Source organism: Podarcis tiliguerta, assembly GCF_965153285.1.
Source record: "Podarcis tiliguerta genome assembly, chromosome: 10".
Taxonomy (NCBI): Eukaryota; Metazoa; Chordata; class Lepidosauria; order Squamata; family Lacertidae; genus Podarcis; species Podarcis tiliguerta.
In genome coordinates, this window is record NC_139543.1 from 27,155,758 (window position 1) to 27,172,136 (window position 16,379).

General features: G+C 43.9%; 1 protein-coding gene across 2 annotated transcripts in view; it reads right to left on the bottom strand.

Annotated features, from left to right (window-relative positions):
• The window catches only part of AMIGO2 (adhesion molecule with Ig like domain 2), a 29,462-nt gene extending 27,536 nt beyond the window's left edge, over positions 1 to 1,926 (bottom strand). For both annotated transcript variants that reach the window (XM_083399845.1, XM_083399844.1), the window contains exon 1: positions 1,362 to 1,926. The gene's annotated coding sequence lies outside the window, so the exon portion shown is untranslated. The remainder of the gene's footprint in view (positions 1 to 1,361) is intronic.
• Between the last annotated feature and the right edge of the window lie 14,453 nt (positions 1,927 to 16,379).

Sequence of the window (16,379 nt, forward strand, 5' to 3'; positions counted from 1 at the left end):
CTGTGGGTATGTTCAAATCAAAGGAAACAAAATTCAGACACCCTTTGATTGTACACAAGAGACTTTGCAGAAGTTTGCATCTATGTTATTGGCATCTCTCCTAATTACCGGTACTTTTATGTGAATGATAAGGGAGAGGGACAGATGTAAACACTCATAATTGCAACCCCACCAGTTTTATACCAACATATATATCCCCCAGTTTTTCTGCTCATAATGGACTCTTGTTTACATAAATAAAAAGGGACTTTATATATAACAAAGGTTCATTTTTGGCACTTATAATCATTACTTTCTTGGACATTTTCCCTTCTTCCATTTTGCCTGGGGCCTACAGTATCATTCCGTTACAACCTTCATACTGCTCACTGTTACCTAAACTTAAGCCCACCTGTCCCAGCCAGCATCTGACTCACCTCCTTCTTTACCGAGTCTGATTATTAACCCACCTCCATGCAATTTCGACATCCCACCTTCTCCCAACATATCGCTGTAGGCAATGCATCTCTTCCCAATTACCGCTACCTAGCCAGGTTTGCAGCTCCCTACTGAGATTTGCCTCCACCTGCAATTCGTTTCCCTTTTCTGTCTTGGCGCCTGAAAATGTGCTGCTCTTAAAGGCCCGCGGAAATGCAGCCCAGCTCCCTCCATCATTCTCCTTGGGGAAAGTAGGGATCTGCCGTTTGCCGCCGTATCAACTCCCCTTGAACTGGAATGCACCTCCGCTTCCTCTCCTCAGCAATTTGCCCTTTCCTTTTCAACCCCGCATCCTACTCTTTCTGTCCCCCACCGTAACTTCATTTTTAGAAATCTGGTGCCAGAGGCTTCCCTTGTCGCCACAACTGAACATCAAAGTTTCAACAGCAAAGCTGTTGTGGCGCCTCGACGTTCTAACACATGGCCATTATTTTCTGGGACGTTGTCACGTCTGGGGGACGCTGAATAAATCTCAAAATAATCGACACCCCACCAAATATATCTCCAGAGTTTGCCGACGCGTCGCTTCTCTGTCGCTCCCCAGTCATTTCATTCCACTCCCCTCGGAATCCGATTCCATTCATAATTTCGCACGTTAGGAAGCCTACCCTAGCGCGACGGATCTCCCCGCGTAAGATTTACACCTCGATGCCCAACTCTTCGACGTCAATCCCTCTGGAACAAAGGGCGGATTGCTTCCGAGAAATCGAGTGAAGGATCGCGTGCATAATCCTTAGGGCACGTGTGTATTTAAAGGGTGAACGAGACTCCGAAAACTCCCTGCCCTCCCGGGTCAAAGCATCCTGCGCAGTGTTACGTCTGGACAAGGAAAGCGCAGCACGAAAGACCCTCCAAAGGAACACCCTCACCTCGGCCAAGCTTACCTCTGATCCTGAAGGTGCGGGAGCCAGTGCTTCATGGCAAAGAGCTGCGGAGATCCGGCGTGGGACCAGGGGCCTGGGCTTTCGCGCTGCGCCTCCGCCCGCCGTGCATGCTCCTTTGCCCGGAGTGCGCTGGAAGTTTTCGAGATCGGCGGAAGGGAGCGAGCTGGCGGGAGGGCGAGCGGCGGCGGCGCCAGGCAAGCAAGCGAGCGCTCTAAGCGCGCACAAGGCATCCCCTGCGCACCCGCTCCGTCGCCTCCGCCCACCTCTCCGAAGCGGATTGGCTCCCCGGAGTCGGGAGCCTCGCGATTGGCCGAGTCAGCCGGGCTCGAACCAGTTCGGACGGCCCTGGCGACAGAGCGCGCTGGTGAAGCTGCCGGAGAGCTCGCAGCGGCAGGAGCGTTTCGATTCTCGCTCCCGGGTTGGCTTGCCAAGGGCCGAATCCTTAGCGGCAGCGCAATGCCAGGGGCGAACTCCAGGCGCAGAATGGTCCGCCCCCGCTGGAGATGGATGGGGCGGCTCCGTCAGTGGTGGAGGGTGTGGAGCCTTCCGCACGTGGAGAGGTCTCCCAAGGGAGGTTTGGGTTGGAAAAGACCCGGGAGGAAACTGAGCAGCGGGTGGGGAAATATTGCATGATGATGATGATGATGATGATGATGATGATTTATTACTTATACCCAGCCCATCTGGCCACGCCTGCCCAGCCACCCTGGGCGGCTTCCAAAAGAATATTTAAAACACAATAAAACATCAAAAATTAAAAACTTCCCTAAACAGGGCTGCCTTCAGATGTCTTCTAAAAGTCAGATAGTTGTTTATTTCCTTGACATCTGATACATGAGAAGCAGCCAGCTAGCCAGACCGTCAAATAATAAGAACACAACAATTTCTCTTCCTTTGCCAGCAGATGAAAGAGGGATGTATTTAAAGGGTGACCAGCGACCTTCTCTGAGCATTGCTTCTCTTGGGGGAGCAGGGAAGGTGTTATAGAAGTCAACTCCTAGGAACTGAGGTCCCTTCGCCCCCCCTAAAATATTTCAGAGGGCCATCCCCCAAAAAGTTGATGGGCATTGCCATTCAAACGGTGTGTGTTCACCATGTCTTGTGATCCATTATGCCTATGAATGGTCTGCGACCGCAATAAACATTCATTCATACAATTCTATGTACACCAAGAAGGCCATTATCAGTGCCGGATTTAGGGCAGTGCAGAGGGTTCCCCGTCATAAGGCACCAAACCAAGAGGGTGCTTTTGTAATAATGTGAAGTTTCAGAGAGCCTATTGAAAAGATCCATTAAAAGGCAGCTACGCCAAAAGGAATGATTGTGGAACTATTACCAAAGTCTGCTCCTGATCTTATCCATGCCCATGTTCTTGGCTGGAAGGAGTTTGGGTGGTGTGTTGGTGCCTTTCTTCCAGCCTTCATTTGCAGAGAGGAGCACCACTGTTGGTGAGGGTTCTGCTATGGAGGAAGCTCCCACTGTGTACGTATGGATGGAAAGCTAAAGGCAACAGCAGGCAGAGAGTCCCAGAATGGGTTGTTGACAGAGTTGACCACCAGAAGTTTTGAATCCAGCAAGAGGCTCAGTCCCGTCAACTACATCAGTCTGAAGCTGTGTGTGTGTGTGATTCGCTCTCCATCCTAGCAAGCAAGTCCCCCTGGTCTCAGTTGTGGTGGCAGATAGTTTTCTCTGCTTCTCCCATGCTCTTTAGGACTGAGTAAATTTTTCAAAGGACTAGGCTACAACTGCCTGAAAAAGCAGATATCCATTATATGATCATTTCTGATGAAGCAAGAGGTTATTTATCTTACTCTTTAAGGTACTCCAGAGTTCTCCCTGTTCATGCAAATTAACACCTGTTTTGGAATGAAAGCTGCAATCCAATAGAGTGTTATCTTAAGCCCCATTGAACTCCGCAGGGTTTGCTTTTGAGTAGGTCTGCATAGGATTGGCTGTTGTGTTCCTAAGCAGCGTGGATATAATAGACATTAATCAGATGACATACCTATTATTAGAATTCATGAGGCTCAACATGTACATTGAATTTGCACATTGTATATGTAGGACCTGTGATTTTACTTTGTTTTCTACATGGAAAGTTCTGCAGAAATGTGGGATTAAAATTTAAAATGGTTAACATTTTAAATAATAAGCTTCATACATTTAATGCACGGATCTTACTGTAAAAGACTGTGATGTTCTCAAGCAAGGGACACGGAGCTCAGAGGGCGCTGCTTCCATAGGTATAAGAGGGCAGAGGTTTTCTAAAACAAGATCCAGCAGATTTATCACCCAGCTTTTGTCCCAATGGAGCTCAGCATACTGCGGATTTGTTTGGATTTTTGTGATGGGTTTTCATCAAACAATAGATGATTGCAACCATGAGCCGATCGTGATGTTCTCAGAAGCTGTGACTGTTCTGAAAGAACAAGGTACAAGCCCTTAAAGTCAAGGCCAGATGGCAAGTCTTCTGATGGTGTTCATGCAAGAGTCTTCCTAGAGGGCAAAAGCATAGCCAGAGAGGATTTCCTTCTAGCTAAGCAGAGAACTTCAGCACTGCTGCTGCATTTTACTAACCATCTGTCTTGTGGGCTGTTTGTCTTCCCGGGCTGATTTTGTTGCTGCTATTCCCACCGCTCTTCCACTCAGGCTTCGCCTCCTGCACTGATAGGGGCTTCCCTGTGTTCCTGGGAATTAAATGAAGCAGCAATGCTTCTTGATTTTCTCAGGCGCTTTCCCTAGTGAGCTCATCAGAAACAGAAATACAGGCGCTTCCTGCTGCATGAAAAATCCGCGTTTCATAAAGCTCGCCATCGTGCCGCATGGCCCTGATGGTGCACGAAAGCCCCTTGATCGTGACTTTAAGCAGAGCATTATATTTGGAACGGTAATATGTGGAAATGTCCTGATGCGCTTCACTGTTATGTTAAGGCAGAGCTTATCGCTTGGGGGACTTGTGCCTTCTCCAGTCACCTTGCATGAGGTAGGACCCTGCTGGTGTGCTGCCCACCTGGCTGCCTCTTGCTGGGACCAGAATGGGGCAGGGAAAGTGCAGAGATATCATGGCTCGCTGCTGTCAACCTGGTGTTCCCCCAACATTGCCACCACCCTGCCCTGTCCTTGCTGTCCGTAAGGAAGGTGCAACAGTGGTGGCACCCCACCTGCATTCTGACTGGTTGCTGTTAGATTTTACTACAAGGCTGAGCAAATCTGCTTGAAATATGGATTTGCTCAGCTTTGCAGGAATTCCTATTGGATGAAATCGCAAATAGATGAGCTCATATTTCCTAGATGAACTCACTACTATGAAAGGAGGCTTTCAGCTACCCCAGCAGTTGGATCCTTACCCTGGAGCATGGGCACTTTCTGGTTTTGCAAGACCTGGTCTTCTTGTCTTATTAGATCAGGAGGTCTGATTTTTCTACTGACTGCAGCTGCAGAGCCCAAATAGAATTACAGGAGCCTATTTGCTGCCATCTTCTGGGGTGCCCCATAATACTCTCAATGTTTTCTATGTTGGCAGAGCAAGCAAGGAACACTAACTAACAGACGGCGCCATTGGATTAATCATGAGTAAGGCAAAAGGACACAGACTCTCATTAGAACATATCAGTCTTGGGAGGAAGTGGGAAGTTTTGAACTTGGGGATATCATTGCGGTTTTTCATCTGTGCTGCTATTTTGTAATTGCTACCGCTGTTTGTAAATTTGGAAAAGAACAAAAAACTCTGATGTTTGTAGTTAGGTGGGGGGCAGGTTAACTACACAGATACCCAATTTGGTTATCCAGGTTTTCCGGGGGGGGGGGGGCTCAAGCCAGAACCAAATAGGAAAAAATGGAAAATCACCTCTAGACACTAAACGTGGTTCTGCATTCTGAGGCCGTGGCTACAAATGTATTAAGGTAATTTATAAAGAGATCATCACGACTGCAGCTGCTAAGCCTCCAAGCAATCTTTTCCTCTGCCCAAGCAATGGGTGGGTGGGAACTCTGATGTATTTGTTGATTTTGGTGCCTTCAAAGGAAGTTATGAGTATATTGTTTTATTGGTCTAACAGCCTAGATTCCTTATTCACTGTTGGCGGGATCCTCTATGCCATTTTTGATTCCCCTGCAACAGAAATCGACTCATCATAGTTGGAAGAAAGGATCCATTAGCTTTTGGGGGTAGGTTTGCAAATAGAAAGTTCCTGGAAAGAGTCCCCTTATCATGGACTTGGTCCTTGTCAATTAATTGGAAGCATTCTGCCATAGACAGCAGCTCATTATCTCTAGCAATTAGTGGCAACACCTGCTGAAAAGCAGCCCCATCTTCAAGAAGGAAGAAATTACTCTTCTTTATTTTCTTCTACTGAAAATGGCTGAAGCCAAAGAATTAAGCCTCTAAACACAACTTGCAATGGGGAAGGACACATATCGCAATGAAGGCTGCGATCCCAGTTGCACTTGCCTGGGAATAAATCCCAGTGAAGTCAATGGGACTGATTTGGGACTAAACATAGGATTGAATTGTCAGATGTTTACTGTGAGGCTCAGGGTGATGAAGGCTCACCTCTCACACTTGGAAAACCATCACATAGCCTATTCCTGACCACCATTGGTGACCACCCTTTTCCTCTACATCTCATCAGTTATACATTTCAATAGAGGACAGTTCTGTTAATTTAATTGTTGCGCTTTGTCTGTTGCACGTATATGGACAGACGGACAGTTCTCATTGGTAAGGTTCCTGTGATCAGTTGGTTAAGCTGATTAATTGACCAAAACACAGGATTGAATTTAAAGGTGCTGCCAATTGATTTGGTGCCCCAATCTGAAAACTGCAAATGCCGTTCCTTAAAGGAGGCATTCCGTTCTGTGTGAAGAGAAAATGGAGACACGTCTTTTGCAAGCAAGAATGTGTGTGCCTCATTTAGAAACAAAGAAGTAATGCTTCTTTCTTTAATGCTTATGTAAATTTATGCAGATTTAATTAATTGCTTAAGGGAATGCAACCTGTACGATTAACACACACACAAGTATAATGTGGTAGGTGTACTTATTTAGGGATAGCCTAACTTCTGTTGTCTATCCTCTGGTAACCTTTAGGCCAGATTACTGCAACACATTATACATGGGAGTGCCTTTGAATGCAGTTCAGAAACTGCAGCTGGTATAGAAGTCAGCATCCAGATTCATGACTGGGGCAAGACAGTCTGAACATGAAAGACCTACCCAGTCTTGACTGTACTGGCCACCAATCAGTTTTTCAGCTCAAGCCAAGGTGCTGGTTTTGACTTATAAAGCCTTATGCAGCTCAGAAGCCCATGACCTTGAGGACTGCATCTCCCCACATGAACCAATCTGGACACGGCGTGCCGTTTCTGAGGCTGCTTTTCAGTGGTGGCTCCTTATTGGGGGGATGCTGTCCCTAGGGAAGCATGCCTGGTGCCCATTCTCTGTTTTTAGGTATCAGGCAAAAACATACTTATTTATCCATGCTTATGGTTTTTAGCTATGTCACTGGCTTTTGTCATGTTCATCGTTTGTTCTCGTGTAGCCCAAACACTGAGATCCAGCTCCAAGGGCTTCTGGCGGTTCTCTCAGTGTGAGAAGCAAAGTTACAGGGAACCAGGCAGAGGGCCTTTTCGGTAGTGGCACCCACCCTGTGGAACGCCCTCCCACCAGATGTCAAAGAGATGTGTACAGTGGTACTTCGGGTTACAGGTGCTTCAGGTTACAGCCGCTTCAGGTTACAGACTCCATTAACCCAGAAATAGTACCTCAGGTTAAGAACTTTGCTTCAGGATGAGGACAGAAATTGTGCACTGGCAGCATGTCGGCAGTGGGAGCCCAATTAGCTAAAGCGGTGCTTCAGGTTAAGAACAGTTTCAGGTTAAGAATGGACCTCCAGAATGAATTAAGCTCTTAACCTGTACAACCTTTAGAAGACATCTGAAGGCAGCCTTGTATAGGGATTTTTAAAAAATGTTTAATGTGTTTATTTATTTCAGTCAATGACCAGTAATGTTAAATGTTTTGTTATGTTTTTATATATGTTGGAAGCTCCCCAGAGTGGCTGGGGCAACCCAGTTAGATTGGCGTGGTACCAATTATTATTATTATTATTATTATTATTATTATTATTATTATGTGGGGTAGATAGGCCTTGCTCCTTTAAAATGTATTATTGAATGAGTATTTTAGTTTTTGTTTATTGTTGTGATGATGATGATGATGATTGACATCACATACAAACACTAGGAGGAAGGATTTAACACTGGTTCAAGTTGTGGCATTCCCCTGCTCCCGTAACAAAGTTAATTTTTCTATTAAAGATTTTGCTTTGACCAAATTCACATGCCGTGTAAAAGGCATTAGCAGCCTCTACTAAGTACATTAGAGCAAGTGTTTGCCCCCACCCATGGCTTAGATTCCTAGGAGTAAAGACTCTGGGATTTCATAAGTCATGCTGAGGGGGTGGGGGGAACTGTTACTCAAATACTGCAGATAACCTAAGCCAGAAGAACACATTGAAATAAATGCTTTGAGACAATACTATTCCTATGGTAACGTCACTGAAGGAATCTGACTTACCACAAGGATAAATTTGCCTCAGTGTGTAGAAATAATCCTCAATTCAGAGCAAGCTTTTCAGCTTCCTAAATCCCTGGCACTGATAGGGAACCAGAGCTCTGGTTATATAAACAGGGAAAAGCAAGGTTCTAATCTTGGAAATAGCATTGGAATTGATGGTATAATGTCACCGTGCAGATTTCATCCCCCAAATCTTGCCTTGGTAAAGGCAAAAGCCTCTGACCATGAATGCAAGGATAAATAGATGCAAAAAACAGATTTTGTCTTAATGTATTAAAAAGCTTACTTCAGTTAATTAAATGATGATAATCAACAGAATCCTAGCTCCACAAACTAGGCATTTCCATTGGAACAAAAGACTCCATCAAACGATAAAAAGATAGGTTTAAAAATAATTGCTATGAACCCTGATTGCCTAGTAGAGTGATTATACTTTAGCTCAAAATAGGATTGCATCAGAAGGTGAAGGCTTGGTTCCAATACAGTGGGACCTTGGGTTACAGACGCTTCAGGTTACAGCCACTTCAGGTTACAGACTCGTCTAACCCAGAAATAGTACCTCAGGTTAAGAACTTTGCTTCAGGATGAGAACAGAAATTGTGCAGTGGTGGCGGCGATGGCAGCGGGAGGCCCCATTAGCTAAAGTGGTACCTCAGGTTAAGAACAGTTTCAGCTTAAGAACGGACCTCCAGAACGAATTAAGTTCTTAACCTGAGGTACCACTGTACTTACTTTCTTCCCTCCCCAAAAACTCACAGTAACATTTCCAGTGGATTTTTCACTGGATGTCAACAAGTAAAAGGCTGATTTGTATAAGTTCTTTGGAAAGCACTGGAGCAGCTCAAAGTAAATATGTTTAGGGTAACGGTGTCAAACAGCAGACTAGCATGTGCTTGAGCACAAAGTAGGAGAAGTGAATTTATGGCCAACGTGGCATGCCATCTAGAGAATAACTCTTAGCTAGCATGCTTTGTCAGAAAGCTACTGCGGATCAAGATTTCTTTTCTAGGCAAGCAACTAAACCAATTTTTCACACTGTACTTGGCTGTTCCTTACAATGTTTCCAAGAACATTGCCATTCTGAAATTACTACCTTGCGAACAAAGAATTGGATTTCATTGAGGGAAGTGGCACAGACTCAGCAGTGGACACAATTCTCAGCTGTTATGGTTCAGGAGTTCAAGAGCGGAGCAAGAAGTTCAGAATGGAATGGAAGAAACAAAGATGTCCTAACAAGTTTTCACACCTGCCAGCCAAGCTTTTAAAGATAAGGCAAGGTGTACTCACACGTGAGATGCTCTCATGTTGCAGGGATGTCAGGATTGCAAACAGGCACCCCTACCGGTGGGTAGGTCTGCTCCTATATGCAAAGATGACACCTGCTTCTTAGTGACAAAACTGCACCCTACTTTTGGGGTTCACATTCAGCCATTCCTGCCTCAGGTTCCACTTTCACATATGGCTGCCCCCAGCCTCCAAGCTTCTACTAAGAACTCAGCTAGGTAAAGGTAAAGGGACCCCTGACCATTAGGCCCAGTAGTGACCGACTCTGGGGTTGCGGCGCTCATCTCGCTTTATTGGGCAAGGGAGCTGGAGTTTGTCCGCAGACAGCTTCCGGGTCATGTGGCCAGCATAGCAAAGCCTCTTCTGGAGAACCAGAGCAGCACACAGACACGCCATTTACCTTGCCGCCTGAGCAGTACCTATTTATCTACTTGCACTTTGACGTGCTTTCAAACTGCAAGGTTGGCAGGAGCAGGGACCAAGCAATGGGAGTTCACCCCGTCACGGGGATTCAAACTGCTGACCTTCTGATCGGCAAGTCCTCGGCTCTGTGGTTTAACCCGCAGTGCCACCTGCGTCCCTCAAGGAATCAGCTACACAGCTGCAAATAAAATGTTTTAAATGTGTTTAGTGCAATATACAAATGTGGCACTAGATGGCAAAGGCGAGCTATGCCAAATTCAATGTATTTTTCAAAACTTTTCACTGTGTGTTTTATATGTGTGTAGATTCCACCTAAGACTCTCTGCTTCCCAGGGAAGTCAGGTTCCCACAATGGTTCCCCCTTCCTCCTCTTCCTCCTCCTGCTAATGCAACCCAAACACAACTCCAGGTCTCATGGAGCTTGTATTTCTCAGAACAGCAGCCCCTACTCTTCCCAACCACCACATGGCCAACAGCTTTGAAGTGAGTGGAGACTTTTGGAAGCAGATTATTATATGGTGGGGGGAATCTGCTATACAAGCAATAAAAATAAAACCCCATATACTTAAAATGACTCTTGGGGTTCCGGCCTATAATCAGTCTTTGACACTGACAATGTTTGAAAACAATTCAAGCACTGCTGAGTTCTTGCAACTTTTGTCAAGTTGTGGGTGACAGCCTCTCCATCTTGTTTCAATTGAGCTGCACAGTGGGAAGCTTCAAGTGAGGGTGAATGCTCTCAGTTCTTAAGTTATTGCCATGGTTCATTCAATTTTCCAGAAAACTGAAGTTACAGTGGATCAACATTATTAGGCATTTGGTGTTAAATAAAAGCACTGCATGGTAGGCTGTGTCTCGCAGTTACTTTTGCAAAATGTCATTTTGGCTTTCTTTGATTAAAGGAATGATGAATGCTTTGAATTAAAATAGTAAAATATTCTGTATGAAAAATGGGAAAACCCATACCAGGAATCACTTTCACAGGAAACTATTACTGAAGGAAACCTAGCTTTTCCACAAGGTAGCAGGGCGCTGATGTTAGATGCTTCTCCACTCCCAACCTGTCATTTAGATTGCTTCGTCCTTCATGAGATGATTTTGGCTTTTCCCTTCTGCATTCTGTGCAGTACTAACTACTTTGTCAGTGCTAAGTAAATTGGCTGTAATGATTTTCCTCGGAACGCCAGATCAGAGCCTCGAGGCTGTTTTGAGAAAGTTTAATAGCTTTTTGTATCCAATAAAACTTTATTATTATAGGTCTGTTCCACAGCTCCAGCACTTTGCATGAGAACTTGGCGCCCTCTGAACAAATCAGTATAATGCAAAATTTTAAAACTGACTTTAAATTGCATCTTTAACAAAAAAAAGGGGGGGGGAGGCGAAGAAAAACAGAAAGGAAAAAAAAAGGGGTGAGAAGAAAGGAAAAACATCATCCACTCACATTTTAACTAAAAAACTCACAAGACATCCATCATTATTTAAACCTATACATTGATATATTACATTTGGCAAATGTCCAAATAAGTACCTACATGAAGTAGATGCTTTTAAGTTTAAATGCAGCAAGAGCAGTTAAGGCTTCAGATCATTGTGTCATAGACTGTGGTTTTTATTCTTCCAGTCTATTGTATTATTATTATTATTATTATTATTATTATTATTATTACCCTGCCCATCTGGCTGGGTTTCCCCAGCCACTCTTGAGATATAAGTCTCTTGTCAACCATAAAAACTCACGAAATCTACTTTTGTTGTCCTAATGATAGCCCCCATATCACAGGAATGTAATTAAAAAGTGCACTGACATCCGTTAATATCAATTATTTTTAGCTTGATATATCTATGAAATTACAGAGGATGCCATTTAAATCCTACTTGTGGTAGACTGGAAAGCAAAGTGCTTGGGCAGAGTCACAGAAGCCAGGGAGTTTTTGACTCCACCCAGATACAACTAAGTTCAGTGCCACCTAGTGACTAAACTATATGATGACACTATCCACATAGGTAGCGTTACATTTTCGTGGCTCAACCTGTCCCTTCATTTCTGCATGTTATAAAAGTGAGCTGGAAAACAGATCTAGGAATGCTGTTCTTTTTTAATATCCCCACAGTTGCGCATGAGTAATAGATTACAGCATGTCTTAACGTCGTGTTTTAATATTAGGTTTGATAAAGAAAGGGGGGAGTTTAGTATGCATCCTTGCATTCAGCCTGCTGAATTTGTACTGATCACCTGGACTGAACTTTTCAACCTAGGCAAACGGAAAGCAATTAAAGAGGTGATCTCAGTACCTGTCTCTTTGCTCTGAACATGTTGCCAACCAGGAATGAACTATTCTCAAATAGTGCTAGAAGACCTGTTATATAACCAAGCTTTAATTGGCTAGAGAATCAGTGCAGGAGGTATTTTAGTTGTAAACATTTCTCTGTGGCATTAATTATATCTCATTCATTCATTTCTCTCCTACCACCAGATGGACCAGGGTGCTTAATACATTTTAATTTTTCTGTTGTCAAACTCCTGCTGCCTGCCATGAGCCCAAAATAGCGCAGGGTGTTATTTCTTTTTTTTAAGGCATAAATAAACTTTGTTTCAAAAGTTACAGAAAACAGAGATTCAACATATCCAGAGAAAATACCTGGAACACAGCTGCAATTCTATAAATACTTACCTGGCTGGGATCAAGCCCTGTTGTACTCAGTGTGGCTTACTTGTAATGTTTAGGATTATATTAGCAAGATCATATAATGATTTTGGGTTGGGGTTGGGTCTGGGGTGTATGATTGACATAGCTCAAAAAGGGTGGTCTTCAAAGACAAATAAATGCATAAATTGCCGCATAAATTGGACTGCTGCCAAGTTTGCCTCCAGAGACTGAGCTATGTCCTTCACTTCTGGAAGAATGTTGAAAACGTCCATCTAATTTTTGCTTCAGATGGGTGTTTATAAACACACAAGTTAAAGCAAACCGCACAAAGGAAGGTTTATTTGCACAACACATAACAAATTAGCTTGTGCTGTCGAGCCCACACACCAGATGGTATGGATATGGTTATAACTGAGATGTAATTTAAATACTGTGCAAGTCTGGTAAACCTAAACAACAACATTTAAAGAAGGCAGCCGTTCTTTTTAGTACTGATGCGAGATGGTACTACAAGGGGTTTTTCAAGGAAATCTGTAATATACATAGAGAGCCAAGGAATAATTAAAGCACCTTTGTGATGTTGTTTTAAATGCACACCTCTTTAAATGGAAAAAAAATGGCCTGAGAATTTTCATTGGAGAAATGGATGTGAACTGATCAGCCACTGAAATATCTATCCACCTGAGAAAGGAAATCTTTATTGCATTGGCAGCCAACATGGTGTCGAGATCTTGCTGGACTCCAAACCCTGTTAGGTCCAGCCACCATGAGATTTGGGAGATGTTGGGCGTAGTGCACCCAGCTGGTTCCAGGTCTGCTACCTCTGCCCTACTGGCTTGGCTGAGACACAGGCTACTACTTAGCTCCTCCTCTTCCTCTTATGTCACCTGTCAGCAGGATGTCCATCTGGCTGTCACAAAGGGAGAGATGTACGGCAGAGCTAAGTCCATCACGTCTGCTGAGAGACCACTTAGAAATTGCTGCCCTTCCCCTCTCTGATTTGATTCTGTTTAAGCTCACCATTATCAAATTGTTTTGTTTAATTAGCAGGGCCATAAAATGGTTGCAATGAATGTGTGCAGAGCTGTGGTAAGTTCACCTGCCTGATACATTCCTGACCACATCACCCCACACACTTTTAGAAGATGTATTGCTAAGGCCATCTAAACCTGTGGATATGGCGCTGCTTTGCCATTCAGCTGGAAAAAATCCTGTGGAATGAGAAAAGATGGAAGAACCTCCAAGAAAATGCAGGATGGTAATGATTGAATGGCAGTGTTGCCTAGATGCCCTGGAAAAAGTCAGTGACTGAAGCATAGCAAGGCAGAACTGAATGCCCAGGCTAGACGTATCCTTAGAGTTATGCCTATGACAAGAGTAGCAGCAAAAATGGTTATGCAAATGTGTCCTCCACACCACTTATGCACATAAAATCTAATGATTCAAGACTGAATTCTGTGTATTTGTTGGCTACCAGGATCATCTCTGAGCAACTTTTGAGACTGCGAATCTGCACAATACGTTTCCATAGGTAGACAGGCATAAAAATTACATGGCTGCAAAGTGATATTCAAGACTGGTTTTGTTATGACTCTGCAAGCATCTTGTTTACAGTCTGCTGTCTGGCATTATACAGACTCCTTTGAATTGTCTCTCTTGCATGTTGCCAAAATGTCTTGTTTGGATTTTTTCGCAGTGGAATCAAATGAGAAGCAGCTAAATGTGTACAATGGCACAAGATGATAGCTATTTTAAAAGTTGCTTTTGGCAAACATGAAAATTAACATGGAAATGTAATTATCCTTTACCAATTGAGCAGGAGGGAAGAAGTTTTTTCAGCCTGACAGCTGCATTGCCTCATGGGTAACCTTCTGGGGCAGGGCAGCCCAACATGCGGCCCTCAATGTCTTTGTTGGTGGCCCTTGGTGACATTGGACATCCCCTGACCCTGTGGCTCTTGCACTGCCTTACTCACAGGGTATACAAAAGTTGAAGCAAACAAATCTCCACCCACTGCCAGTAAAATGAAGATGAAAAATGTTTCCAAATGGCTTAAAAAGAAAAGTGCTTGGTTTTCTTATGGGTTAGCAAAGATGCAGGTTTTAATGATCTTCCTTTTGTAGAGATTCAGTTCACCTGGAGGGAGCCATGATTGTATGTCTCCTCCTTCACTTGCTCCAGGACGCACAGAAAAGAAAGAAAGTGTGGGCAGAGGAGCAGAGGCTGCTGTGAGCCAGCCAAGACACACCCACTCTGGCAACTTGAGCTCTGGGCTCAGGTTAACCCTTTCATGCATGCATGTGTGAGTCAGTAACTGTATATTACAACAGAGTCTTGTCCCCTAGAACCAGGGGCCGCCTTTGCATAGGGAAGCAGACCCATTTGCCCTGATGGAGTGCACTGTTGAAATTCTGATCTCCCCAGAAGCTGCCCTACTCCAACTCAGGACAAGCAGGCTGGCCTGACCTGGATCTGTCCATTAATCGACAGTCAAGCAGCTGGGAGGGTGTGTGACATGAGATGTGCCTCTCCTTCTTCTCCATGTGTCAGTAGGTAACCCTGATTTAACCCTGATTAAACAAGTGGTTAAGAGTGGGAGAGGTGCACACCAGCTGCTCTTTATCCACAGGTTCACAGATATGTTACACTAACCTTGGCTGTGGTATACTGGTGCCATTCAATCAAGCTATGATTATGCTTCTATAATGACCTTCTTAATCTAACACTATCCAGATGTTTCTGGACTATAACTGTCATCAACTGAGCATTGGTCATGCAGACTGGGACAGGTGGAAATTGTAGCCCAAAGTATCTTGAGCACACCAGGGTGAGGAAGGCTGTTCTTCAGTGATTTGTAAGAACTATTGTCAGTAGGCAACACAGAGTTTGCCTAAATTGTAATGGGCAAGGAACAAAGAATACCTCAGAATATTATTTTCCTGCTGAATTGATAGTTTTAATATGTGATTATTTGTTGCTGTGTTCATAAGGACAATGACAACAGCAGCAGCAACAACAACAACAGAAAAGGATTGTTATGCAGTAAGAAAAGTATTCAGATATGAAAAATAACTGCACCCTTTTATCTACCTAAATCATGTATAAATATTTTGATTCAAATTTAGTGGAGAGCGTTGAATTATCATACCAGATTGCTCTCTTTCAGGAAAAAAGTGTAATCCAGGGATTTTCTGTTTACATTATTTGTGCAATTAAAAAAGCCTACAGTTGATGTCAGTGTATTAAATTCCAGCAAATTGGAGCAGTTGGTTACCTATTGACACTAAATCCCCGAAGATTCAGCAGCATAGCTAAACTAATCCATGATTAAAAGAGTGATTAATTTGCTTGATATGAAACAACCCCATTGCAATTGGAGCATAGTTCCTGCATTAGCAGCAGCAGCAGGATCTAAATACAGTGGTACCTTGGGTTACAGATACTTCAGGTTACAGACTCCACTCACCCATAATTAGTACCTCGGGTTAAGAACTTTACTTCAGGATGAGAACAGAAATCATGTGGCGGCAGCGGGAGGCCCCATTAGCTAAAGTGGTACCTCAGGTTAAGAACAGTTTCAGGTTAAGAACAGACCTCCAGAACGAATTAAGTTCTTAACCTGAGGTACCACTGTACTCCATAGCCACAGGCAAATTTACCCCTTAATTTAGATGTCTAAAGCAAATTTATTTTCTGATTCTAAGCCCAAGGTCTCAGCAACTTTAAAGATCAGCTGAACGTGGCTAGCTGAACATGCATCAAGATTCAGCATGGCCTGCATAATCCTCAGACTCACACTCATAAATGAATTGAATTCAGTTGAATTGACCACTTTGGTTAGGAGTCCTGCTCCCTGCCTTGCAAGCCGATTCCTGCCTGCCCTAGGAGGGCAGGGCCATGTCTGACTCCTGCTACAAAAGCTGAGGATACTGAAAAGGCCTTTGGGAGGAGGAAAGAGCATTGCTGACCCACTCACAATGCCTCCACCCAACCCTGGAGGGTGAAGGCAATAGGAAATGGTATGATGGATCAAACTTGACATGGATTAAAAATTGGCCATAGCTTTATTGATTACAGGTGTAGCATT